Genomic DNA, 26,299 nt, shown 5'->3' with positions numbered 1-26,299 from the left:
TATGTTAATGACATAGATTCTGTGAATTCTGATGCCCTAGGAGTAAGGGAGTGGATGGAAAGTCCAGAAATTATTTCTGCTGCCCCAACTATCATATTTGGACATTATTCAAACACTGTGTATTCAGTAAAAGGATTTTTTTTGTCTGCAGTTCAACAGAGCGGGGGTGCTGGCTCACGTGAAGGCAGGCCTCCCATTTCCTTGAGCAGAACACTGTGGCCTGGTACTCCAGTAATGGATCCATGAGGGGTCAGATCAACAGGGCCCAGCCTGCCCTCCTAGCCTCCCCACCCACTCCAACCAAGTCATTTTGGCAATAGCTGCTCCCCTAGAGATGGAAATGTATCCTCATCAGGGCTATTCAGAGACTCCGGGATTTTTAGATTTGGGGGAGGGGAGGTAGACCTTCCTCTCTGGGTGAGAACTGGGAAACCAGGAGCCTGGTAGCTGCCCAAGACCCAGTCCTAGCTGGTTTGAGAGAGGGAACCAGGGGCGGTGGTGGGAACAGGGTTAGGGCGCTGATTCCAGGGATCCCTGAGGCCCTGCTATAGCCAAACCCTTTTAGCACAGGATGTGGGGTCACATAAGGCAAGGTACGCACCTTCTAGCCTAAGCTATTCCAAGTTGGGTCTCTGACACTTGCCCTCAGGCACCAAAGTATTTGTCAGTACTCTTAGGCTGCAAGTGACAGAGACTCAACTCAGATGCCACAGTAAAAGAGGTGCCTTGATCTTCAACAGCACAATTGCAGGTGGCATTTCAGTCTGTTCAGCCCATTGCTGAAGTCAGCAGCTAAATTTACTTCATGAAGCTACAGAAGTGAAATATATAATAGGATGACCTACAGTGTCCCCTTTGAATCTGCAGGTTAAGCAGGGCATATTTATCATTCACTTGTTTGGCTATTCGCTGCTTATGGATCTGTCCTGCCCCACTGCCCTCACACAGCCTCACCTCCTAAGTCCTCCATTCATGACCCTCCTCTAACATCAGTGCAGTCACTGAAGGAGACCTTGCTGGCAATATAAGTGTGAGTCTTCTGGGCTAATTCCATTCTGAAAGTAAGTACTGCTCTTTGGCTCTCCTATAGAAATCAGGCCAACAATGAAAACAATCACAATTAACTAGAAATGAATAGCATTAAATGATTTTTTTTTTTTTTTTTTTTTTTTTTTTGAGACGGAGTCTTGCTCGTCGCCCAGTCTGGAGTGCAGTGGCGTGATCTCGGCTCACTACAAGCTCCGCCTCCTGGGTTCAGGCCATTCTCCTGCCTCAGCCTCCCGAGTAGCTGGGACTACAGGCGCCCGCCACCTCGCCCGGCTAATTTTTTGTATTTTTAGTAGAGACGGGGTTTCACCGTGTTAGCCAGGATGGTCTTGATCTCATGACCTCGTGATGCTCCCGCCTCGGCCTCCCAAAGTGCTGAGATTACAGGCGTGAGTCACCGCGCCCAGCCGCATTAAATGATTTTTAAACCCTCAAGAAATAAAAAAGCCACTGTAACAGCTGAGTTTAAGAGGAAATGGTGCTTGGGATCTGGAGATAGGAGTGGACGCTATCTTCTCTGCTCTCCTGGGACTTGACTACCCAGAACTGAGGGAGTACAAAGGAAGGAAACAAGGAAGCTTGTTTCCCTTGAGTATATACTAAGGAGAAATAGGAAAAACAAAACCCTCAGGATAGGCAGAAACAATGTAAGAAGGACAGATGGTAGAGAAGCTGCCTTTGGTATGGGGTGAGAAGGGGTGCTGGGGCTCAGCTGGACCAGGAGACTTCAATGCCTAATGATAAATAGCAGTTAATCCTTGAATAGTGGTGAAGGTATGGTATGAAAACACACTGTCACCCTAATTTATTCTAAACAAGACACCTGGAAGAGACACCACCTAACCAAGGCATCAACCCCCAGGGGCCATGCCAGCCTGGATTTGCCACACTACAAATAGAAAAGCCTTTCAGATATTTTTCCATCACAAGCTGCAGGCTGTTCTGGGCCATGGGGGCAGCTAGATCCACCTGCCTGATAAAGACAAACTGCTGTAAACTAAATTTGAAACCCTAGACTTTCTTTCGATTTTCAACCACTTTCTGTGTGCAGGCATATAAAGCAAACAGCACTAACATGAAGGACGGGGAATGCTTCCATTAACCAGTAAAGACTGAATATGCTCCCCCCACGCCCCACACATATCCACAAACCTACATACCTTGCATCTAATGCAAGAGTTTTACATGGTAATAGCATTAAGGCTACTCAAGAACTTACAATTTATGAGAAAAGGTAAGAAGCCTCTCATTTATTACTCATGTCATATGCACTGGAAACCAAGTACACAAATGATACAGAAATATGGACCATAGGACCCCAGCCTACAAAATCATTGTTTCTTTTTTTTAAATAAAAAGTTCACATGGGTTAATGCACTTGCACAAAAGTTTTGTAAACCTGAAACTCAAATGTCTATTATACCATGTATAATTAGTTTGTGATAAAGCTATTGTAATTCTCTACAGAAATGCTTAAAGCTAAGGGCAAAATCCCAGTTAACTGCGTAAGAGGGAGCTTAATCAAATATGCATCTATTGAGAACACATTCTAGATGTCAGGTGGGGTTACAAGACCTATAAGAAGACATATTATTTAGACCAGTACTGTCCAATACTATAGCCACATGTGGCCTCTGTGCATTTGAAATGTGACTAGTGCAAATTGAGATGCACTGTAAATGGGATTTATACAATGGATTTCAAAGACTAGTAAAAAAGAATGTCAACTCCATTATTAGTAAGTTTTATATGGATTACATATTGGAAATAATATTTTGGATACACTAGCTAAAATTATTAAAATTAATTTCATGTTTTAAAAACTTTTTTATTATGACCACTAGACAATTTACTATGATTTATGTGGCCTGCATTAGTGGTTTGCTTGCATTTTTATTAGACAGTAATGATTTAGATTTTTCCCTTCAAGCACATAGCATCTTATTATTAATACTAACAAAGCAGATGTAAAATTAAGCAGAAAATGTATATGCTCCCAGCTTTAACATTCACTTACTATCATAAGATCACAAAACAAATCTAGCAAATAATGGAGGTTAATAATTAAACAATGATTGATCGTTGTAATTTAAGAGATGCACTCTGCCACACATAGAAAGGATAATTAGCCCACAATTTTATTTCACTTAAAGGCTGATGGACTCCTAGTGTATGCAAACTCAACTATTACCCTGTTGCCGAGAAGACCATGTCTGTCTATGAAAGGGCTAGTTTACCACTCTGGGAATCTCCTGTATTCTCTTCCCCCTTACGTGGTGCCAAAAGACTATCCTCAATTAGGGCTGACAAAGGGGCACCCACGGGTCTACATTCATCCTCCTTACTGTTAAGAAGCTATAGCTTTGACTTGCTGTACAGCAGCTAACAAAGTAAGACTGTGTTAGCTTATCCCATTCCCAAGTTTTCTGTAGTGGAGGCCGAAAACTCCAAAAACACAAAAACAAAAAACAAAAAACTATTACCCTGTTATATACTATTCAGAAAACATGTCTATGTGTTTCTCTATCAACATTTGGAAAATTTTCCCAAAAAATCAATAGGAAATTAACTATACCACTGCTTCATGCTAAGAGCTACCACTTTCGGTTTAACCAAGATGTTACTACTCTGTGTCTAGATTATGGTGGTAGCAACAAAAGTTCTCTGGTGAGACTGAGGACCTTGTTAATACAATCTGGAATAAGATAAGACTGGGGACTAATAAAAGAACTACATCTTTAGATTGTCCACATTACACAATGACATAATAATAGAAGGGTAAATAGGGAGAATGCTAATACAGAGAAACAGTTGCAAATTGAACAGAAGACACAAGTCAGATGTATTACAATAACATGTGGGGCAACCTCTCTTTATTGCTATAGATTATAATGGTAGAAATAATCATGTTGGCCAAGATATCAGCAGTTCTTTAAAGGTAGGGTGATAAAAAACATGATGACATTAGCAATGATAACAACGGCCACAATAGCGATCCTTTAAAGATTACTTTGCAAAATTTTATTTTTAAAATTATTTTATTATAAATGAATATCGTCTCATTTAATGCCCACAAGCACTTCAAAATTAGATGCTATTGTTATTATTCTCAGCTTCCAGACTAGGAAATTGCAGCAGAGAAAGTTTATTTAGCCAAAGGGGCATAGCGTATAAATAGAGGAGGCTAGATTAAACTAAGGTTCAACTTCCAAGCCCAAGACATGGTACTGGGCTGCACGTGAGACAACACCAGTAATTTTTAAAAGTCTGGCCAACAGACCAATCTTTTTAGTGCTTCAAAGAAAAAAACCAGTTGCCTTCAAAGATGGAACGAGTCCTCAGAATTGCTGCTGGCACATAGAGGTCCCTCTAGGAAATGTGAATGGACCAATTTGCAAAAGGCATTCTTTCTGGCTGTTGGTCCTCACTCACACACCCCTGCCTCACTGGAATGGAGGTAGCATCTTTATTTCTTTGTTCTCACATGGAGAGCATACGCTTAAGGAATAATTTTACACAAAGTCAATAACAGAGAAAATATAAAGATAATTATAGACAAGTGAAATGGCTATTTTTACATTAGCCTGGGCTGACAGCAGACTGGGATGGAGGTTTCCATGTCTTGGCAACAATTTGGAAAAGCAGAACGTTTAGATACTTATGTACTTCTGTAACATTAGGACATTTCTGTTCCTTAAGAAATTATTCCATCCTGCACAACTCTCTCTAGCCTATAAAGAAGAAAATACTGCAATTCTTCAGGACAATCTAAGCACTGATGCTACACAAGTGGAATCCTGAAAAACATCATCCAGCGAGACAAGAATGGGGCAGAGGTGCTATTGTTCAGGAAGCCACACACAAAAGCGCCCGCAGCCCACAGCCTGCCACCTGAGCCTGTAGCACTTATCACCAGGACAGCGTGAGTCGCTCCCTGTTTCTTTTGCCACAGTGGATATAAACACCTACTTTCAATTTATTTGATCAAAGAGGCATAGAATCAAATACCCTTTGTTGTAGGGGCTATGCACTTAAAATAATCAGGGGTTGTTTTAAAGAAGAGACAGAAAGCAAGCCTGCTGCCAAACAAGGCACAAACACTAACAAAGCCATCAACAGATTGGCTGGGAGACAGATAGGTATCACTTGGAGGAAATCGGTGCATCGTGTGCCTGTCTCATTAGGCTTTTAGAGACTGTAGAAGAAGAGCAATTGCAAAAGGAAACCAATAGCACACCCAACACTGTGTAAAGTTGTATACCACAGAAAGAACCTAATTACCGGCTGGGTGTGGTGGCTCACGCCTGTAATCCCAACACTTTGGGAGGCCAAGGCGGGGGGATTACGAGGTCAAGAGATCGAGACCATCCTGGCCAACATAGTGAAACCCCGTCTCTACTGAAAATACAAAAATTAGCTGGGCGTGGTGGCGCATGCCTGTAGTCCCGGCTACTCAGGAGGCTGAAGCAGGAGAATCGCTTGAACCTGAGAGGCAGAGGCTGCAGTGAGTCAAGATGGTGCCATTGCACTCTGGCCTGGGGACAGAGCAAGACTCTGTCTCAAAAAAAAAAAAAGAACCTAATTACCTAGGAATTTATCAAGATTGCTGAGAGGCTGTATACATCATGAAGTTAGTGGCAGACATGAGTTTTTCCTCAAAAAACAAAAACACTCCAAGAAAATCTTGGATGGTAAGTATATGGATATTGACGACAGTTTCCATGCCTACATTTTAAATAGTTTTTTTTTCCCAATTTAAAAAAGCTCATAAGAAATGTGAAATGTTTTTCTCAAAAGAGAAAAATGATATCAACTCCAAAGAAAATCTAAGAAATTTTTTTATTTCTTTAAACAAAGACCCAAGAAGGTTGTGAGAGCATTTGAATTAACTTGTACCCATGATAAATAGAAACCGGGCCTGAAGTGGGCCTGTGCTTGGAGACAGAAAGATGGAATACTCAGCACCCTGCCTGGTGCTACGGCCTCCTAACAAGTTAAATAAAGGATGCTGAACCCTTCCTGGGGCCCACTTTTTTTTTTTTTTGAAACATTCTCGCTCTCTTGCCCAGGCTGGAGTGCAATGGCACAGTCTCGGCTCACTGCAACCTCCGCCTCCCGGTTCAAGTGATTCTCATGCCTCAGCCTCCTCCCAAGTATCTGGGATCACAGGCGCGTGCCACCATGCCCAGCTAATTTTTGTATTTTTAGTGGAGACGGGGTTTCACCATGTTGGCCAGGCTCGTCTCGAACTCCTGACCTCAAGCGATCCACCCGCCTCAGCCTCCCAAAGTGCTGGGATTACAGGCGTGAGCCCACCCCTGTCTTGGCTGCCTTTCTTAGAGAAGAAAGAAAATGCAGCCAGTTGTCCATGAGCCTCCTGGCTCACAAGTTCCCACATCCTCTGGGTGGCTGAGAAGAGGCCACGGTGTATGGCTGCCCTCTCTCAGCAACAGAAGTAATTCCTCTCATGTTTGAAAAAGGATCAATCACCAATATGTCAGCTTTCGTGGGAGAGATGTTCAAATTACTTGAGCATTCTTGTCAAATTAAGAGGCTCAGCACGGAATCTGTCAACTCACCAACAAAGCCCTACAAACATTTGTTACGTGGTTCTTACAGCCAAGGGCCTGGGTCCTGCACCTCTTCTGACCTCCATGCTGCCGTTCAATGCCATTGGCCTCCCCTGGAGCTCCCAATATTCACCCTCTTCTTTGGGGTGAATTGTCCAAGTCTCTACAAGTCTTCTGCACTTAAGACTTAGGAGTCTTTCCTCAAAAATCAAAAGTAGCCCAAGGAAATTCTGGATGGTAAATATATCATTATTGGCTATAATTTCTATACCTACGTTTTCAATAGTTCTTTTCCAGTGCAAAAAAAAAAAAAAAAAAAAAAGGCTCAGGCAGGGCGTGGTGGCTCATGCCTGTGATCCCAGCACTTTTGGGAGGCTACAGCAGGCGAATTGCTTGAGCTTAGGAGTTTGAGACCAGCCCGGGTAACATGATGAAACCCCGTCTCTACAAAAATACAAAATTCACCAGGAGTGGTGGTACACACCTGTAGTGCCAGCGACTAGGGAGGCTAAGGTGGGAGGACTGCTTGAGCCCAGGAGGTCAAGGCTGCGGTGAGCTAAGATTGTACCATTGCACTCCAGCCTAAGGGACAGAGCGAGATCCTGTCTCAGAAAAAAAAAAGAAATGTGAACATTTTCTCAAAATAGAAAAATGATATCAATTCCAAATAACAATTATAATTAGCTACATACAGGACTCTCAAGGTCACTGTTGACCTGTGAGAGAGACAGAAAATTACAATGTGTAGAAGCGCAGCACTAAGCAGCCAGTACTAGGGTCTCATCCCTCTCTGCCTCTCATTAACTGTCCCTTTCCAAGGGGCCATTTCTCTAGGCCTCGGCCTCATCTGTGAAAAGAATTCCCTCCCACCACCGCCACCCCATTCCCACCACCGCCACCCCATTCCCACCACCGCCACCCCATTCCCACCACCGCCACCCCATTCCCACCACTAACAGTCGCCTTGTACTGTGGCAGATTGCGACCATATCTAACCTGGCTAAAACTCTTAAGTCCTCGAGGGCAGGGCTTGTCATTCATCCAGAGATCTTCTAATACCCAATTATCCCATCAGCACACAATGACTAAACCTAACAATGACTACGCCATCCCTGATCTTGCTCGGGGACAGGCCAGCAGCAAGGTGCCTATGGCAGAGAAGGTGCTCAAGTCAATTACAATGACCCATCCAAAGAGCTTTTGTCAGGTCAGGCAGGCAGCCTCTGTTACAGGCAGATCCGCAGCCCTTTTTTGCAGCCCTTTTTGCCGGTTTTTGACTGAAATGGCTTGAGGATGTCACCCAAGGTGAACGCTGATAGAAGCAGCTCTGAGTACAGCTGACACGGCGGTCCCTTCCCCCGTGCACAATACTTCCCACAGAAGCATGTTTTCCTCCAGAAGAGCAGGCTTCCAGCTGAGGGTCAGTTCCCCAACTAGAAGTATGGCCCTGTCTTCTTCAGGTCCCCATCAAGACAGCCCCATCAGGCTGGGGGGGCCAAGAAGAAAAGGGTAAAGCGAAGAGCCAGTTGGGGATACTTCCCCCACTGGGCTGAGCAGCCAAAGGCCTACCTGTGAGCCTAGGAGTGCTGTCAGGGGGTGCCTGGGACATCTGTGAGCCTAGGAGTGCTGTCGGGAGGCTGGGACATCTGTGAGCCTAGGAGTGCTGTCAGGGGGTGCCTGGGACACCTACTGTGAGCCTAGGAGTATTGTCAAGTGGGGTGCGGGACATCTCCTGTGAACCTATGAGTATTGTCAGGTGGGGCCTGGGACATCTCCGTTCTCTCCTGTTAACAGCAAAACTGGGAAACTGTTGCCAGCAAAAGCCGGAGACAGAGCAGACCCAACTCCTTGGGGTGAGAAACTTAAGACATATCCTTAGAATTCATCAGATCTCTGTGAAATAGTCATACTACAAAACCACCTTTTCATTGCATCTAAATTGCATTTTATTACATCCAATAGAAATAGATCCTAAAAATGGTCAATAGTATGTAGATTGGTTGACATAGCAACCGATGACTAGTTTTCAAATTTAGAGTATAAAACCCACAATTATTACTTTTCACTCATGTATGATAGGTTATCAAACTGTCCTGGGGGATAGCGGCACATGATAGAAAAATAGAAAAATAGAGCCCTTATAATTGTATTCTCAAACTTTGAGAACTGTATTCTCAAACCTCGAGAATTGTATTCACAAACTTTGGTCAGTGTGGGTTCTTAACCTGGGTATTCCAAAGAGGTTTATAAATGGCCTTAGGGCAAGAAGTTCCATGAAACTCATGAGACTGATAAAAATTATGCATTTATAGCATCATTGTACATACATCAGATTCTCCAAGGAAGAATGGTCCAAAACCCCATCAGATTTGCAAGTGCCCATCTATGCCTCATGAATATTTAAGAATCACTGCTAGATGGTCTTCTTCTCTGGTTTGCAAACGGATTCCTCTTAGAGGGGGAAAAAAAAGAAAGAAAGAAAAACACTTTACTCTGTGATGCCCTAGTGCAAAAGGAAGCTTCTCCCACCTTTTATTCCCCACCAGTTAACACTGCCAGTTTTCTGAGTGTCTATCACTTCAGCCAGCAAAAGGAACTGGACAGACTTAGTGAAAGTGAAAAGAGGCTACTTGTTAGTTTTAGAGTTATTACCTCTTTGATAAGAACAGCTAAATTAAGTAAACTGATTGCATAAACATGGAACCAACCCAAATGCCCATCAATCAATGAGTGGATAAAGAAACTGTGGTATATATGTATGATGGAATACTACTCAACCATAAAAAGAAGCGAATTAATAGCATTCACAGTGACCTGGATGAGATTAGAGACTATTATTCTAAGTAAAATAACTCAGGAATGGAAAGCCAAACATCGTATGTTCTCGCTCATAAGTAGGAGCTAAGCTATGAGGATGCAAAAGCATAAGAATGACACAATGGACTTTGGGGACTCAGGAAGAAAGGGTGGGAAGGGAGTGAGGGATAAAAGACTACAAATAGGATGCAGTGAATACTGCTCGGGTGATGGGTGCACCAAAATCTCACAAATCACCACTAAAAAACTTACTCATGTAACCAACCACCACCAGTTCCCCAATAACCTATGGATAAGAATATCTTATCGATAGCAATACCTAAAATGGATATGTAAAATTAAGTTGAGCTTTAAAAGGTAATATAATAAATAAGTGTAAGGGAAACTGGTTCCTTGATAATAAGCTTTGGTGTTCACTAAATGTCATGTTTTTTTTTCTTTTTTTTGAGACAGTGGCTTGCTGTCATCCAGGCTGGAGTGCAGTGGTGTGATCTCGGCTCACTGCAATATATATACACTTCTTTTTTTTTTTAAGTAGATACGGTTTTGCCATGTTGCCCAGACTGACCTGCAACTCCTAAGCTCAAGTGGCCTGCCCTCCTCGGCCTCCCAAAGGGCTTGGATTATAGGCCTGAGCCACTGTGTCTGGCCTAAATGTCAATTTAAGAAAAATAAATAAAGAAGGAAAGAAGGAAAGAAAAAAAAGAACCCATGTATTTCCTTCCACTGTACAGTAAGCTTCTTGGACTATAATCACCTTTTCTCACAACTAGGTTCTGTTTATTTAGAAGCAGGGATTAGCAAATCATGAAGAACTTCCCAAAGGTGTCCCCTTGCCCAGGTGTGACATATGGTCATGGAATTCGACAGCCAGACTGTAATTTCCTGTGAATGACATTCGCTACAGAAGGGACTGGCCTAGATCGCAAGTACGGTTAGATGAGGTGACACTGATCACAAAAACTCAGCGGGTGAATCAATCAAGACACGATGCACAAACTTCCCCAAAAAGTAGATAAGGAGGAAAAGTGTTTCTTTCACATCTTCTGAACTTCGACTTGGTACTTCCCTGCTGATTTCTGCCTTTTGATTATTGTTTAATTCTCCTCTAGACTAGGACAGCTCTATATCTGATGACCGCCATGAGGGGTTTAACGACCTCTGAGGCAGGAGTAGCTCAGAGATGTTAATCTCCTACTGTGTGGCAGATACTCTACTGGACACATCGAATATAAAATTTAAGAACAAGGCATGCTTCCTTCAATCGAATAGAAGAATGTTCTGTTTTGTTTTTAAACACATGGTTAAGTCGGTAAAGTTACTTTTTATTTGTATTTTTTTATTTTTTATGACCGGGTCTCACTCTGTTGCCCACGCTGGAGTGTAGGGGTGAGATTTCAGCTCACTGCAACCCTCGATCTCGTGGGTTCAGGTGATCCTCCCACCTCAGCCTCCTGGGGAGCTGGGACTGCAGGAATGCACCACTACGCCCAACTAAGTTTTGTATTTTTTGTAGAGACGAGGTTTCGCCATGTTGCCCAGGCTGGTCTTGAACTCCTGGGCTTATGCGATCTTCCTGCCTCAGCTTCTCAAAGTGCTAGGATTACAGGTGTGAGCCACCATGCCTGGCCAAAAGTTACTTTTTAAAATACTGATTAGATTTGCTGATATCTCTCAGTAGGTCTGATATCAAAGACGAGGCTAATTTCTTTGTTCATTGTAGCTGAACATTGTAGATGGCTGGAGCTAGAAAATTGACATTTGATGAACAATCTTTATCTTTTGTTGAACCACCTGTACTTTTCAGCTCATGACTAACTACAAATCGAAGAGAAGAAGTCTCTTTAGACTGAGCGTGGTGGCTCATGCCTGTAATCCCAGCACTTTCGGAGGCCAAGGTAGGTGGATCACTTGAGGTCAGGAGTTCGAGATCAGCCAACATGGCGAAACCCCATCTCTACTAAAAATACAAAAATTAGCCAGGCATGGTGGCATGCACCTGTAGTCCCAGCTACTCAGGAGGCTGAGGCAGGAGAATTGATTGAACCTGATAGGCGGAGGTTGCAGTGAGCCAAGATTACCCCACTGCACTCCTGCCTGGGCAACACAGTGAGACTCGTGTCAAAGAAAAAAAAGGAATCTGTTTAAATTGTGCAACATTTTAATAATAATCATATAATTCTATGCTTATGGTTTTCAGCTTAAAGGTTAACTAAGCCTATCCAGATTCATAATATACCGATTTCTTTCAATATCATTACAGAGGATGTAATAAAAATTGTAAATGGCGTACTTCAATATTCTAGCAATGTTTTAAAGGATATCATCAGTATCGTACACCTAATATAGTTTACTGGGAAAAAAAAATCTAGACTCCTTTTCCCTATCACCTTATAAAATACACCCAGGAGGCCTCTGATATATTTAGCTTTGTTTTGTCAGTTCCTATACCCATCATGCAAGGTAGAGAAAAATCAGTTGGCTTCTGGCGAAACAATGCACTTGTGCTATAACAGTGAATGTTTTTTGTGCCATGAATTAAGGACTGCATGATGTGGCAATTCTTAGAGTATATTTAGGTACCTTCTACATATTAGTTGCACCAAGATCTTCAGATTAAGGTCCTCATTTTCCTTCCATCATGAAAAATATATCCCTCCTCCCCCTCCAAAAAAATCCTCATGAAGACACAAAGTCAGGGCAATGATGATGTACACTCTGCAACAATCCAACAAAATACACTTTTTTTGTTTTTAGAAATGCAGTGTGGGCCAGGGGCAGTGGCTCATGCCTGTAATCCCAGCACTTCGACAGGCTGAGGCGGGAGGACCATCTGAGCCCAGGAGTTTAAGACCAGCCTGGGCAACGTAAGGAGACCTTGTCTCTATAAAAAGTAAAAGAAAAATTAGGCAGGTGTGTTGGCACACGCCTGTAGTCCCAACTATTCGGGAATCTGAGGTGGGAGGATTGGTTGAGCCCAGGAGTTCCAGAACACCCCATCTCAAGAAAAAAAAAAGGAATGCGGTGTGCTTGGTGTTGCTTGGGATGGCTGCTGGTCTTTTAGTGCAGATGTCGTATGGAATATGGTCAGCATCTACTTGTTATGCATCTTCCACATTCATCACATTGGAACACGAGGTTATCACAAAAGGAAAGATGCGTGTGTTTCCAAGCACCGTGTTACTTATGTTTTCCTCTAAATTCAGGATTAGGAAAATATTGGGAGAAAAGAAATCTGAAGACATAAGTGGCTTGTGGGATAAATCACATAGATTTAAAAGGAGTGGTTTCCCCAGAAGACATATGTTTTCTTACCCTGGAGGAACCTGTGAATATGAGACACGGTGCACCTACCAGCACAAGTTAGGATATCCAGTAAGTGTTAAAGGGGAAATTCCACAGAGAAAATCACAACAAAAAGCATGTCCATTTGTTCATCAAACATCTGTTTACCTACTAGGGGTCAACATTGTTCTAGACACCATGAATACAATAGTGAACAAGAGTGGCAAACCCCGTGCCTTTGTGGAGCTCATAATCTAGTATAGAATACTAATATAAATTACAGGTTGAGTATCCCTAATCCAGGAATCTGAATCTGAAATGCTTTAAAGTCCGAAACTCTTTGAGCACCCACATGACACCAAAGGAAAGACCCATTGGAGCACTTCAAATTTTTGAATCAGGCATGTTCAACCATGTAATACAAATACTCCAAAGATTTAAAAAATATCCAACATCTGAAACACTTCTGGTCCCAAGCATTTTGGAATAAAGAATACTCAACCTGTACATGGCAAGCTAGAAGGTGGTAAGTGCCTTGGAGGTAAATAAAGCAGAGACGAGGTTGCAGGCTGGACTGGAAGGAGGTGTCTGAGCATGACACCTGAAGGGTTGACACAGCCACGCAGACGTCTAAGGGAAGTGCTTTCCAGGCAGTGGGAAGAGCAAATGCAAAGGCTCTGAGGCAAGACGCCTGGAGATCCTTTTGTAGAATTCACAAGCGTGATGATGGCATGTGTAACATGTGTCTGACATGAACTTAGGGGGAAAAAAAAAAAAGAATGTGTCTGGCAGTTTGAAGGAATGAGGACGCCAACGTGTTTAAATGCCTTAAACTCCTTTCAGCCTGAGGGGTTACCATCAGGGGAAAAATGCGTCACTAACACAGCAACATTTTCAGACTCTTAGAACAGGAATGTGCCTTTGTAAATGCTTACTCCTACCCCTTAATCTTACCAAAGAAATGAGGAAGAGGAGGTTGGGTGAGTAATCCAAGGTCACACGGCCAGTGACTAGCTGAGAAAATGTTTCCGCACAAGAATCCCAAACAGCACCATGGATTTGTCTCTTGCTTCAATTTTACAATGAAGAGGCACTTTTTCTTTTTCTGTCTCTTTTTTTTTTTTTTAAGTCAGAGTTTTCACTCTTGTTGCCCAGGCTGGAGTGCAATGGCAGGTGGGATCTCGGCTTACTGCAATCTCCACCTCCCGGGTTCAAGCGATTCATCTGCCTCAGCCTCCCAAGTAGCTGGGATCACAGGCATGCGCCACCACACCCGGCTAATTTTGTACTTTTAGTAGAGACGGGGTTTGTCCACATTGGTCAGGCTGGTCTCGAACTTCTGACCTCGGGTGATTCGCCCGCCTCAGCCTCCCAAAGTGCTGGGAGCTGAGACTGGTCTCACTCTGTCACCCAGGCTTTGATGCAGTGGTGTAATCTAGGTTCACTGCAGTCTCGACATCGGGGGCTCAAACAATCCTTCCACCTCAGCCTCCTGAGTAGCTAGGACCACAGGCACACCACCACATCCAACTACTTTTTGTATTTTTTGTAGAGGTGAGGTTTTACCATGTTTCCCAGGCTAGTTTTGAACTCCTGAGCTCAAACAATCCTCCTGCCTTGGCCTCCCAAAGTGCTGGGATTACAGGTGTGCAACACTACACTAGGCCCACTTTTCTAAGAAAAGAAAGAAAGAAAGAAAGAAAGAAAGAAAGAAAGAAAGAAAGAAAGAAAGAAAGAAAGAAAGGAAGGAAGGAAGGAAGGAAGGAAGGAAGGAAGGAAGGAAGGAAGGAAGGAAGGAAGGAAGGAAGGAAGGAAGGAAGGAAGGAAGGAAGGAAGGAAGGAGAGAGAGAAAGAAAGAAAGAAAGAAAGAAAGAAAGAAAGAAAGAAAGAAAGAAAGAAAGAAAGAAAGAAAGAAAGAAGGAAAGAAAGAAGAAAAAAAATCCAGCCAACTAATGTAAACTTCTTAGAATTTAAAATTGATCAATTTCACTTTTTTAGTTAACAGATAACCAAGACCATATAAGCACCCTAAATATTTGTTGAAGAATGAATAATAAATGCAATATTACCTAAACTTCATTACCCCCAGCAACTAATTGCATAAGTGTGTAACAGAAAAATCTGTGCACAAGAAAACATATCAGGATGTTTATTGTACAAACTGTTACAGTAAAAAGAAATAAAAATAAAAATGAAAACGGAAATAGAGTGTCACTCAACAGAAAAAGTGTAACAGTAAAAAACTAGGCCAGGCACAGTGCCTCATGCACTGTGGAAGGCTGAGGTGGGAGGCTCACTTGAGGCTGAGAGTTCGAGGCCAGCCTGGACAACATAGTAAGACCCTGTCTCTACAAAAATGAAAAAAATTAGCCAGGCATGGTAGCATGTGCCTGTTGACCCAGCCACTTTGGAGGTTGAGTCAGGAGGACTGCTTGAGCCCAGGAGGTTGAGGATGCAGTGAGCGGTGATCGCGACACTGCACTCCAGCCTGGGTGACAGAGCGAGACCCCAACTCAAACAAAAAACAGTGAAAAACCAGAAACCCTAATTTACCCTTGGCAAGGGAATAAATATACTATACTTTTTTCATACACTCGGATTCTCTGTAACAGTTAAAGTGAATAAATATCTATTAACACATGTATCTCGAAAACAAGGTAAGTTAAAAATGCAAACTATACATAGGTAGAATTATACCATTTATGTAAAATGTTAAATACAAACCCACAGGTATTTTTTTGTGGATACACTGTAGTTCCAAACATGCTTGGGAACTATGTGCGCTAACTTCACATTAGAGGTTACCTGAGGATGGAGACAAAGGAGTAGGAATAGATCAAATATTTAAGTTATAGTTTATTTTTCCGTGGGGGGGGGGTGAGCATGGGGCACATATGAAAAATATTAGCAACTCTTAAACCTAGGAAGTAGAAGACAAAATGGCTTTACTATACTGTTTTTATGTATGTTAGAAATATTTCTATTTATTTATTTATTTATTTATTTATTTATTTATTTATTTATTTATTTATTTTGAGAAGGAGTCTGCTCTGTTGCCAGGCTGGAGTGCAGTAGCCGAATCCCGGCTCACTGCAACCTCCGCCTCCCGGATTCAAGCGATTCTCCTGCCTCAGCCTCCCGAGTAGCTGGGATTACAGGCGACCGCCACCACGCCCGGCTAATTTTTTTGTATTTTTAGTACAGACGGGGTTTCACTGTGTTGGCCAGGATGGTCTTGATCTCCTGACCTCGTGATCCGCCTGCCTTGGCCTCCCAAAGTGCTGGGATTACAGGCATGAGCCACCGTGCCCGGCCCTTATTTTTATCTTTAAAGGATGAAAAAAAAGGAACGAAGGAAGGGAGGGAGGGGTGGAGCAAAGTGAGGCAAAAGTTGTCTACCGCATTCTATTAATTCCAAGGCCTAGTTGTTCTTAACCTCCAAACCTGCTTCTTCTTCACCTTTAAAGCCTAGGTGATAGTACGTGTACCTGCTTAGAACATGCTTTGAGAACTAGCAAACTGGAGAGAGAATTTCACTGTCAGGTTCACTACTGGTGGGCGGGACCCTACATCATTCCCCCACAGAATCCCTAGGGGGCTCAGCATCCTTTCTTTCTTTTCAATTCAGATAACAGTAATAAGATTTTCCAGCACGGTTATAATCACACCACCAGCACCACCACCACCACCTACAAAAAGCCATAAAACAATAAATTCATTACTGAAGCATCTCAGTGAATGGAGATGAAAACTGTGCAACAGCCCAGCATGGGATAGCTCTCCCAATCTCTGTTAGGCAAGCACTGACTAAAAGATAAGAACTGGATCAATTTCCTCGCATAAAATCGACTGTCTTACAAACCCAAGGGGGAAAAAAATCACACTTGTTGTTAGGCATCATTAAGCAAAGATTATCAGATTATATCCATCGGTAATAAAACTCCGAGCCACAGATCGAACAGAGACCTGCAGGCTGGGGACAGAGCAGCCAAAATCCAGCCTCCCTGTGATTCCTGACCTCTTCTCCAACTCTGTGCAAAGCCCGCGGAGGTGAGACTCTCTTGGCTAAGACGAGCTTCGGCTATGTCCTAGTGATGGACAGTTCCTCTCTGCCAGGCCCCTGCAGCCTTGAGACCACATTCCCCAGAGATCCGGCAACGTTTCCCCATCCCAGGCAGCTGGGCATTCTCCTCTCCCGGAAGGAAGACGGAATCCCACCCAGAGCACCCGTGAGCTGCGGCGAAGAGAAGCCACTGGTCCCGAGGCGAGGGGCCTCGAGTCCGCAGATTCTCCTCAACATCTCTGGGAGTAAAGTTGGACTTAGCTGGGCTCCTGGCAAATAAAAGGAAGCCTGGAAAGGCAGCCATGCTCAGGCCTCCGTGAGGCCACTTCGGACCCCTCCACGCTGTGCTGGGCTACATCTGCCTTAATTCCCCGTCTGTTGCTTCTCCAGGCTCTGAGCCCCCTCCACAAAAGGGGGATGCGAAACTCAAAGGAGTTAGCAGGTGAACCCTGCAAACAGCAGGAGCTAAACCGAGGACACCAACCAGCCCAAGAAGGCAGCGAAGGTGGTTGAGGACAACACCCCCTCCCCCCGCCCCAGGCAGGGGTCGCGGGACATGGCGGGCGCCTTTCTGGTGGCTCCACGTCCTCCTTCCTCCCGAAGTCCCGGAGGCCCCGAGTGTGCCCTAACTCCAGCATCCGTCCTCCCTGAGCTGTGGCGGGGAAAACAAGGCAGGGGTCAGGGGGCAGGGGGCAGGGGCAGGCCCAGAGGGGTCTCGCCCCCGCCTTTGGGCGGGCCGAGGGGCTCCCTGGAGTCAGAGGAGGAACAATAGCGGACCCCTAGTCCCAGAAGCCACCCGGAGTCTCCCGCTCTCACCTCCCTCCCCACCTCCTCCAAGTTCAGCCTGGAGGCGGATTGGGCTCAGCAGCACGGACGCAGGGGGAGCGAGGCTCCGCGCGGGGTGAAGCAGGTGGGACCGGGCGCAGACTCCAGGGTGCACCTCCGGGTCTGCTCATTCATTCCCACCCGCGCTCCCTCCGCCGCAGCCCCTGCCCCGCGCCCCGCCCCAGCCGGCCTGCGAGTCGCAGAGGACCGAGTAAGAACCCTTCTCCTAACTTGGCCGGGTCCTCCCGCTCTACCCTGATCTCCACCTTCCTCCCCTTCCTCTTGTCCCCACATCTGCTCTCCGCAGACAGTTGGCGGCCGGCGGTGGACCAGGGAGAGGTGGCGGGATCCCGGCTGCAGCCTGCTCAGTCGCTCCGCCTGGGCGCAGTCCCCAGCGCCTCCCGCGCCCAAGCTCCAGACACAAAGGCGGGGACACGAGCCTGGGACCCCGCGCCGGGAGCCTCCCAACTCCGTGCCGCGCACTCACCCCATCGAGGCGGCGGCGGCGCTCCCCGGACCCTGCTGGCTGCTCCACCACGCCCGCCGCTTCCCCAGGAAAACGCGGCCGCCGGGCTCGCTTCCTGCTCGGCTTCCTGCGCCGCTGTCCCTACTCCTCCCCCGCTGCGGGGGTCAGTGGGCGCCGAGCTCCAGGGCTGGGCGGGCGGGGCGGGGGCAGCGGCAGCACCACCACGTGGCCGCCGGGCGCCGGCCCCCGCCGACCTGGATCCAGCGGGAGCGGGAAGGGAGGCGCTAACCATTCCCCTCCCATTCCACCCCGCGCGGCCCCAAATTCCGCGAGTCAGGTGACCTGGCCCCGGGCTCCGGCCCGGACCTGGGGGGGTTGCTCCCCGCCCTCCAGCCCCCGGCGCATCCCCCGGGTCCGCGCGTCCCGGCTGTTCGTGGCTTACTTTTAGTCTCCAGGGATCGTGGGACCCTTCTCCGCGGATCTGTTTCATCCTCTTAACCTGAAGTTAGTGGAAGCCCCGCGTGCTCTGACCCCTGGGTTTAGGACGGATGAGATCCCAGATACTGTTTATTTCTGATTAACTTCCAAAGTCGTTTGTGGTAGTGGCGAGTGTTTCAAAGTCACGGATCCAAGCCCCTTCTAACCAGAATCTAAAAGGTTGTTTTCCAAAATCATTGAACAGAAAGTAAAGTAGAATGCGCTCACGTTCTCCGGACTGAACCAATTGGTTGGAGTGACTGTTTCCTAGCACTGTTTGGGTGGCAAGGCAAGACTACCACCGTTCAGTGCTGTTCTGCTCAGGAGTTAGAAAGGAGAAACCTACAGACTGAACTAACAGGCGAGATTGCGCATGGGAACGCCTTCAAAATAGTGTATGGGAAGCCACGGGGTACAGGCTCACTGCCCCAGGTTCCCGACAGCTTCTCTCCCTATCCCAGCCCACTAAGGCCCGACCTTTGAATTACGATGGACTCCTCCATTAATTCCAAGGATTTCAAAGCTCTCTATCTACCCACTCATCTAATTTGGGCCGGCTTTTCCACGCATTCTAGTCATGCTAACCAGCTGTGACTTCAGTTCTATTCACCAAAGCTCCTCCCTTCTCCTCGTTAGCTCTGCCTCCTTTGCTCAGGGAAGAAAGCTTTCTAGAATAAATAACTGGTATTGAGTTCTTTCTGGGATCTACTGTAAGTCAATTGAACTTAAGAGGGTAAAAAGGCCGATTCCAACAAAATTGAAATTCATCCTGAATTTCAGCAGCGTATTAACATTTGTATGGCAGATTTTACCTGTTCCCTCCCCCTACTGCATCCCCTTCTCCTTCCTCCGTCTCCCTACTAGGTAACAACTTATCTCCCCTTTGACAGTTGAACTTGACAAACAAGGATCAAAAGCCTTGTAACCAGCTGCAGGGTCTTCACTTCCTACCATCATGCAGCAAAGGTTCCTTAGCCAAGTGTACACTCCCCTTCCTGTCCTTTATCCCTCTCTCAAACAAAGTCACACTGTAAAAGAAATGTGAACTGGCCAACATTCTTTTGGTTTAATGCTGGCAATTTCTACAATAGTGTTTCATTGTGATTCTTGTTAATGACATATTATAGGGTATTTAAGGGGAACATTACTGCCTGTGAGCTTTCTCCTCTATTTTTGCAGGTCAGTCTCGTTCAAGTAGGGGCAGCTGGGAGGATGGGATTTGATGCGTTACAGGTAGACAATGCTGTCTTGGAAATTCGACATGTGTGTATTCTGTAGGAACAGTTGACATTTTGAAGGAGTTAAAATATTAGACAACATTAAACAATGATTGTCTAACCTGGCACATCTGCCTTTGATTCATAGAGGTCCTGTTCCTCTTTTTTCTCCGTGCCAGCCACCTCCAAAGAGTCTACCAGCCTATCAACTCTTAGATTCCCATTGGTGGCTTGTGTATGATTCTCTGTAGTTTTTTTTTTTTTTTTTTTTTTTTTTTTGAGGGGGAGTCTGGCTCTGTTGCCCAGGCTGGAGTGCAGTGGCGCTATCTTGGTTCACTGCAAGCTCCGCCTCCCACTTTCACGCTATTCTCCTGCCTCAGCCTCCCAAGTAGCTGGGACCACAGGTGCCCACCACCACGCCCGGCTAATTTTTTTTGTATTTTTTTTAGTAGAGACGGAGTTTCACCGTGTTAGCCAGGATGGTCTGGATCTCCTGGCCTCGTGATCCACCCGCCTCGGCCTCCCAAAGTGCTAGGATTACAGGCGTGAGCCACCGCGCCCAGCCTGATTCCCCTTAGTTTATACTCCCACCTTCTAGTGTCAGCAAATCTAACTCTGGATGAGGGATCGTTGTGAAAGGATTCTTATTTTTTTTCCAGCGGTACCAAGATCCTTTTCCAGATCCCCACTTTTGAAATTCAAAGCAACTTTGTAGTCTGTAGACTGAGCATGGCAGCTGAAGTTCTGCCACCTGCAGGGGGATTAGTGGGGAAGTAGGAGGTTTAATAGCATCTTCTTATTGGTTGTGTTGCCCAGGCCTTTTAGAAATGCTAATTGGGTTCATTGGATACATTGAATACTGCCCTTTGATGACAGCCAGGACCGAGTGAAAGGGTTTGAGTTAAAGAAGCAAAAATAAAATGACCATCTAACCTGTGTGAAGTAGTAAAACCTTTTGGGAGGAGCAGTATGTTGTATTTCTTTATCCAAATAGCAAGATAACAGTGGTATAATGTGTAGTGCCATGAGAACCAAGAGCAAGGAGACTAGGTTTCCTGACCCATTTCTTTTACTTACTTGCCATTTGACCTTCACCAAGGGTTTTAACCTCCCCTGTTCCCCCTTTCCTCATTGGTAAAAGGGAACATCAAACTACATGGCCTCCAAGATCTTTCTTTTCGTTTCTTTCGTTTTCTTTTTTCTCTCTTTCCTTCCCTCCCTCCCTCCCTCCCTCCTTCCCTCCCTCCCTCCCTCCCTCCCTCCCTCCCTTCCTTCCTTCCTTCCTTCCTTCCTTCCTTCCTCTCTCTCTTTCTCTCTCTCCTTTCTCTCTTTCTATGTCTCATTTTGGTGCCCAGGCTGGAGTGCAATGGCAAAATCATGGCTCACTGCAGCCTCAACCTCCGAGCTGAAGCGTTCCTCCCACCTCAGCCCCCAGCTCCCACCCCACTAGCTGGGACTACAGGTATGCACCACCATGCCTGGCTAATTTTTTTTTTTTTTTTTTTTTTTGTACTTTTGGTAGAGACAGGGTTATGCCATGTTGCCCAGACTGGTCTCGAACTCCTGGGCTCAAGCAATCTGCCTGCCTCGACCTCCCAAAGTGCTGAGATTACAGGCTTGTGCCACCATACCCAACCTTTTCCATTCTAACATCCTAAACCTAGTCTCTTAGTTTGTAGGCCCTTCACAAGCAAAACTGCCCTGTCATTTCATGACGAAACATTGTTCTCTGATCACGCTAGCAGGTCAGACTTGTCAAACCAACACAACTGTAAACTCCAAAGAGGCTTGCCATCCAGGACTTCACAAGTGAAATTCATTGATTGAGTGGGCTCAATTTTTATTCTTGAGATTAAATGATCTCATCCCTTTTTCCTTGCTCATCCTTCATCAATACCGGTTCTTTTTAAATTATGAGTATCTTGATTGCCCAAGTCTGAGGAACCAAAGCTAAGACTTGTTGGGATAACAAAAAACTGTCCCTGCAGGAAGAAGTAGAGAGATATCACACCAGAGCCAAAAAGTCATTCTCCACTTTATTTGGTGTTTGGTCAGGAGCTGACTGTACTTCTGGTTCTAGTTAGAGGCAGCATGATTTAGAGGAATGTGGAGGTATTGGACCCAGTCCAGATAATAGAATAAAAACGCAATAACACAATCAGAAAGTTGGAGGGAGACAATCTACCAAAAAAAGTTCAACCATTCATAGAAAAAAACACTTTTTGTATTTTCCTGGGGATGTTTCCAAACAGAAGAAAACTTTAACATAGGAAAATTAATAAAATAACCTTGGCATTCCTTTTCATAATTAGTAAGACCATAGTAATGAAGTAACCCGCAAACACTAATTAGCTCATGGTTTTTCCACTTGCCAGGGAGTCAGCAGAGATTTCTCCAAGGGTGAGAGGCTACTACAATATTCTTCTCAGTGAGGTTGGGCATCTGTCGACGAAACGAGGCTAAGATCTTTGGCAATAAATACATTCCAAAGACCTACATCAGTGCCCTGCTTGCAGACTGTGGCAGAGAAGCTAAGCATCTCAAACTCAGCATTATAAACCTGAGAAGGCTGTAAGACTGTCTGGTCCATTATCACACAGGAGGAATATAAATCCTTAGAACTGTGCTGGGCAGCATGTTAGCTGCTAGCCACACATGGTTACCGGACACTTGAAATGTTGCTAGTCTGAATTGTGATGTGCTGTAAATGCAATTCACACCAGATTTCAAAGGCTTAGTATTTTACAAAATGAAAAAATGTCTTACTAATACTTTTTATATCAGTCATTGAAATAATTTTGGGATGTATTGGATTAAATATATTCTCAACACTAATTTCACCTATTTCTTTTTTACTTTTAGAAATGTGGTTACTAGAAAATTTAAAAGTGTACATGGTTTACATATTTCTATTGGTTACTACTGCTATAGGAGCTAATATTAGCAGCTAACATATATTTAGCATCTATTCTATACTAAGTACTTTTCTAAGCCATGTATATATTAACTATGATGACTGTATAGTTAAATGTCTAATCTGGGACAATTTTGAGAATGAAAGAGAATGGGTAACTTCTAAGCCAGCCAGAACACTAGGACTAAAGGCATAAACTGGAACTGTCCTAAGCAAACTGGGTCACCCTAATGTTAGGTTATTTAATCCATACATCAGCCCTGTAGGTGTAATTATCCCCTTGGGGCACAAGAGGAAACTGGAGCACAGAGAGATTAAGTAACTTGCCCAAAGCCACACAGCTAGTGAGTAGCAATGTTGGGATTTAAACTAGGGTAATCTGGCTCCAGAGGCATCATTCTTAACTGCTGTGCAACACTGTCTGCTTAAGAGCTGACACAGGATTGAAATTTTAGTAGGTGCAAGATTTTTCTTAATCCTCACAGCAACTTGGATGTAGTACTACCCTGTTTTCACAGGTGCAGAAACTGAGTTTCAAGTAGATCCAGCAACTTGCCTGAGTCATAAAACCAGAACGAGTGGAGCCAAGAATCTAAAGCGTGGATGTCTGACCAGAGTGGTCCTTTGAAACACTCCTCTGTATATTGTCTTCAGGCTGCCTCTATTTACAAAGTCTGATATTGACCTCATTACTTCTCCCAGTTCCGCAGGCAGAAGACTGCTATGAGAGCACTTAGGACCCAGGTGACAGCAGCCTTGGAACAGGCAAACAAAAATGGAAAGCTAATCTTGGTGGCTGTCTCTTCTTCAAAAGGAACATTTTAAGATCCAAATAGCCATCAGTGTGGCCAAGTTGGTTTTTCGGCTGTGCATATCAGAAATTCCATAATATATTCTCCAATTACGGTGCTGGAGGAGGACATTATGAGGAAATCATGAATATCAAGAAGGCAGTTAATTGGTTATCAGAAGACTAAGAGAAGTGGCTTCCACAAAGCAGAGTCAGGATCAATAATGTGGCTTTTGGAGCCTCAAGCACACCATGTGCAGCTTTTCTTGCTTCCTCTACAGTGTATCACAGTCTTGGCAGCCCATTTAGAATCGCCTGCTTTTAAAAATCACCAACTGCCTTGGCCCCCTATCCTAGGATACTTACTAGAGTGGTCTGGTGTGGGGCCCAGGCATTGGTATTTTACACTCTCTCCCTAGATTATCATAAAATGGGGCCACTGTTTTATTGGTTGTCCAGCCATGTCAGAGAATCTGGCTCTTGACTTTAGCATTGCAAGCAAAGGGAGATTAGGGTAACAAGGGTGGCGTGGTTCTTGCCATGGACCTTGCAAAAGTTGATGCTCCAGAAAGATTTCTTGACAGAGTGATTCTAAACTGAGTTGCTATTTTTGTTGGTATCTCTCTGGTACATTTGTTTTCTATTATGGAGTTAAACTTGCCCTTCCGAGATTCCTGTTTTCTTCATTGAGGTCAATTTCAGCTTATGAGATACTTTGTGTTCTTTCTTATCCAAATAGTGCACCCATAGTAAATCTGTGTACTACTGTTGCTGATGAGTTATTTCAAATCTATTAATGATTTCTTGTCTGTGTTTTTCTTTTCCCTTTCTTTTTTTTTTTTTTTTTTTTTGAGATGGAGTCTCACTCTGTCACCCAGGCTGGAGTGCGATGGCACGATCTCGGTTCACTGCAACTTCCGACTCCCGGGTTCAAGCTACTCTCCCACCTCAGCCTCCCGAGTAGCTAGGACTACAGGCATCCACCACCATGCCCGGTGAGTTTTTGTATTTTTTTTTAGTAGAGACAGGGGTTTCACCGTATTGGCCAGGCTGGACTCGAACTCCTGACCTTGTGATTCACCTGCCTTGGCCTCCCAAAGCGCTAGGATTACAGACGTGAACCACTGCGCCCGGCCTTTTTTTTTTTTTTTTTTTTTTTTTGGATAAGGTCTTGTTCTGTCGCCCAGGCTGGAGTGCAGTGGTGCGACCTCAGCTTACTGCAGCCCCAGGCTCAAGTAATCCTTTCACTTCAGCCTCCCCAGTAGCTGGGACTACAGGTACACACCACCACACCCGGCTTTGTTCATGTTTTTCAAAGGCTCTGTATCCATTTGGTTTCTGTTTTTCATTTTCATTCTTCCATTTTTTGTTTGCTTTCTTTAAAATCCTTAGTAGACTACATAGATTGCTTGTTGTTTTCAAAATCTATCTTTGTACTGTATGAGTTAACACTTTTTTCTTTTTTTCTTTTTCTTTTTTTTTTTTTGAGATGGTCTCACTCTGTCACCCAAGCTGGAGCCCAGTGGCACACAACTCACTGCAGCCTCGACCTCCTGGGCTCAACTGATCCTCTTGCCTCAGCCTCCCAAGTAGCTGGGACTACAAGTATGCGCCACCTTGTTCAGTTAAATTTGTTATTTTTTATAGTGACAGGGTCTCACCATGTTGCCTAGGCTAGTCTCAAACTTCTGGGCTCAAGTGACTCTCCTGCCTTGGCATCTCCAAGTACTAGGATTATAGGTATGAGCCACTACACTCGGCCATGAACACATTTTTAAGAGACATTTTTCACAGCAGATTGGTCATGCTTAAGACATATGGTTGTACTACTGTGAAGACATGTATCTATATCTATATATATAGTTTCTTTGGGGTTTTTTAGTTTAGTTTAGTTTTGTTTTGTTTTGTTGTTTTTTTGAGACAGATTCTCACTCTGTCGCCAAGGCTGTAGTGCAGTAGGGCAATCTCAGCTCACTGCAACCTCTGCCTCCTGGGTTCAAACGATTCTCCCGCCTCATCCTCCCGAGTAGCTGGGATTACAGGTGCATACCACAATGCCCAGCTAATTTTTGTATTTTAGTAGAGACAGGGTTTCACCACACTGGCCAGGCTGGTCTCAAACTCCTGACCTCAAGTGATCCGCCCACCTCAGCCTCCCAAAGTGCTGGGATTACAGGGGTGAGCTACTGTGCCCAGCCTACTGTGAAGGTATTGAACAACATTCCACAAGTTCTTTGTTTCGCTTTAATACAAACTTTTGTAACTATCCAGCTATGGACTTTAAGCAGGTTTCTCACATTCAGGATGATAATTCTTCTATCTAAATTATTATTCTTTTTTGCCTTCTCTTTCAAAAAGAGCCCTGTAGCTTCTTGTTTTAGACTTCTGATTTGAGTTTCAGAATAAAAAGATGAAGGCCGTGAAAATGTGCTTGACTGTACTGTGACATGCCAGAACATGGAACCAGAAAAGAGGAGAGGGATGGAACTGTGGGAGTCAGGGAGACCGCTGTGAAAATATTCCTTCCACATGAATAGCATTCCTTCTAAATGATTAGAGTTTAGAGTGGAAGGTCCCCACAAGCCACCAGAAGCAGGAAGAGAGGCCACGCGACTTCCACTTGTGAATTCCTGGAAGGCTGAGAACAAAAAAGCCAAGAAGACACATTGACTTCAGGATAATAGACCACAAAAGTGGGGAGGGAAGATTCTGATGTTAAGGATATACAGGTCCCTGTTGGCCAACCAGAGGGAGGTTTGTCCTTTCAGATTATGGAACAGGGAAGGGAATTCTGGAGGCCCTTGGAGAAGACCAGAAAACAAAGTAAG

General features: G+C 44.7%; 1 protein-coding gene across 6 annotated transcripts in view; it reads right to left on the bottom strand.

The window, feature by feature from the left end:
- The window catches only part of RAI14 (retinoic acid induced 14), a 174,686-nt gene extending 156,459 nt beyond the window's left edge, over positions 1-18,227 (bottom strand). For all 6 annotated transcript variants that reach the window (XM_065546146.1, XM_073993273.1, XM_005556679.4 and 3 more), the window contains exon 1: positions 18,095-18,227. The gene's annotated coding sequence lies outside the window, so the exon portion shown is untranslated. The remainder of the gene's footprint in view (positions 1-18,094) is intronic.
- Between the last annotated feature and the right edge of the window lie 8,072 nt (positions 18,228-26,299).

This window comes from Macaca fascicularis, chromosome 6 (assembly GCF_037993035.2).
Source record: "Macaca fascicularis isolate 582-1 chromosome 6, T2T-MFA8v1.1".
Classification (NCBI taxonomy): Eukaryota; Metazoa; Chordata; class Mammalia; order Primates; family Cercopithecidae; genus Macaca; species Macaca fascicularis.
This window is presented reverse-complemented; position numbering and strand designations above follow the sequence as displayed.